Below are 2,784 nucleotides of genomic sequence, written 5' to 3' on the forward strand. Positions count from 1 at the left end.
GGTAATTACAGAGCAGCCTACAGTTTGGTGTTGAAACTCAGTTTTTCATTAAAATTTGCTGAGCTCTTTTCCCACATAGGGTTGGGTTCCTGTCTTTTAATGACGGTTTCTCAGAAGAGAAAAGTGATTATCACTTTAGAAAACATGACTTAATTGGAGAGAGACTGGTTGGGCGTCTTCATATTGAAACGGTTATGGTTTAGGATGCCACATTAAGCCTTTTATTATGTGTATTTTAGTATGCGAGTACTTGGACGGTTTCCAGAGAGTATATCTGATACTTTTATTCGTTTTATTTGTAGTTTTCCACACAATGCATCTTATTGCCACGAAAGAAATTGCAAAAGAAAGTCAAGTAAGACATTTTTTTTTTTAATGTTGCAAGGTGGTAGTAAATATCCTGTATTTGTTGTGCAAACTCTGTAAAACATTTTTCAGCATGTAAAAAACACACATTTCCGTTTCTCTGCCTGAATTGTTTTAATCACTGCAGCTGTCATGTTGGGCTGCAGAGCTCTTACAGGACTCCATATTCATATTGACCTATTTGTTGCTTCTTGGAGGTTTACATTTCATTTAACATTTGAGTAAACAAATTATATTTTACATTTAAACCAGATAGAATTTATAGAGGTGCAAAACTGAAATTATTTTGGTGCACTTTGTCTGGTTTTGTTTTTGCTTTGCCACACTTAAGTTCCTGTTAATTTGTCCGTTACTTGATAATCTGCTGTGCAATGCACAAAATGAGCTGCACAAATGTCCCAACAAAGTAAAATGGTTGTCCTAGTGTTGTTGGTATCCCTCGAGACCTTTCTTTTTCTCTACTTTTGACAGCAACAAGCAAAGTCTGAAACGCCACTGGTAAAATAATAATGTAAAACATACAAAAGGGTCAAAAAGTTATTGTTTTTATCCAATGTTACAAAGAGTGGGACTTGGATGCAAGAGACTTTGAACTTGACATGTCAGATACTGCGGTCCCTGCCTCAGAAGCAGCTTTCCCTTTGGGATTTTTGTACTCTACACTGTCTACAGTGTACCGAGCATGATGCAATCAGCCAAAAATCATGCAGTCAGCTGGAGGGCTATGGGTGAAAACCCTTCAGTCAGGGAATGAGGTCATAGGATAAATAGACCCATTCAAGCCAATGGGGAGGCAGTCAAAGCCAGTACAGCTCAATGCAACGGTATGTGCAAACGAGATCAAATCAGCGAGTTCATAGTGGGGCACATGAAGAGTGGATAAAACGGGCCGTTGAAGCTTAAGTTTCTCTTTTGGCACAATCGTGGGAATTTGGCAGGAATGACATGAATACTTCCTGCATTGTTACAAAGGTGTGGACTCACGAGGCTGTTGTGTTTTTTTTGTGTTTTTTTTTTTTCCTCGGCACACCGTCTGCCCCGTGTAGCGGGTGAACATCGTTTGAATACAGCAGCGTGTCCAAGCACCGTTGGTGATGCCCCCCCTGGTCTGCATTTTATTTCCCCAATTTATAATACCAGCGAAATAAAAGAACGTGTCGCAGAGCACCGACACCCAGTGCTCGCTAAATATCCCCAGAAGTGTCCACAAAAGGCTCTCTGCATATCCTACTTATTTACAGCATATAATGTACAACTTTGCGAAGCATCAAAATTATTATCATGATTGCCTTGAACAAAAGGTGGGAACTGAGAACAGCCACACAATTTATGGCAACTTGTGCAGCAATGACAGTAATTAAGTTATAAAGCATTGCTGATTCAGGTGCATTCCTATCCGAGTCCTCTCAAACCTACTTGACTGATTGTGTGAGTTTTTGCTTGTGCGAAACACGTGACTGAGTGTTTACTCTTGCTCCTCAGCTCCAGTTTCAAGATAAGAGGTGGGGCAGAGATACTGTGAAGGCTGAATTCCTGCATGGCAGTGTGACGTCTTTACTGATGAATTCCACGTGCTGTCGTGTGCTGATTTCTTGTCGGTTGTTTTTTGTTTTTGTTTTTTGTTTTTTTTAGATTATTTTTGAGAAATGCTTGTTTCTACCTTGAGCTCAGCAGTTGACAGGGATCCATAATGTGGTTCAACCTCTGGCTGTGTTCACCCAGGCTCTTGTTAGGACTGCTGGGTCATGTATGGCAGCGTTTCTCTACAGCGTGTACGGGACAGGGAGCATTTACTTCATGTACGCCAGAGGTAGGCTGGATGTTTATAGTGGAAGGTTTTACATGTTATCATGATATGCTCTCTGACTATCAAGTGAGAATGGAGGTTAAAAGGTTTTCATCAAATACTTTAAGTAGCTTTTTTTTTTTTTAAACTAAAAAAATCCTGTATTATCTGGCATCTTTATTGTGGTAAAAGCAGGCTGTCGAATTGCTGATATGGATAAGAGCTGAAATAATTAATAGATTAGTCGGTCCAGAGAAGATTAATTGGGAACATTTGAGATAATCCTTTGATAGTAGTGCACAGTAGTAATTTGTTTTGGGCATAAATCCCTAAAATTGTGGCTGTAGCTACTTAAATGAATTGGATATGTTTAATTGTTTGTGAATAACTGAGAGGAAAATCAGCAGATTTAATGAAAATAAAAATGTGCAGCCCTATATGGTATACTTCTAATTATTCTTGTATGTTTTGCCAGGAAAAAGTTTTCCTATTAATATGGGTTGTTGATTCCAAAATAAATATCAAATGTTCAAATATCATTTAACATTTTCATCACATTTGAATTTAGAAAACCCTCAGGAATACTTCTCGAGTTGCAATTATTGGTATATTTTGCAGATATGCGTGTCCGT

Source organism: Embiotoca jacksoni, unplaced genomic scaffold (genome assembly GCF_022577435.1).
Source record: "Embiotoca jacksoni isolate LCO1_2020_lvr unplaced genomic scaffold, fEmbJac1.0.p SCAF_19, whole genome shotgun sequence".
Classification (NCBI taxonomy): domain Eukaryota; kingdom Metazoa; phylum Chordata; class Actinopteri; family Embiotocidae; genus Embiotoca; species Embiotoca jacksoni.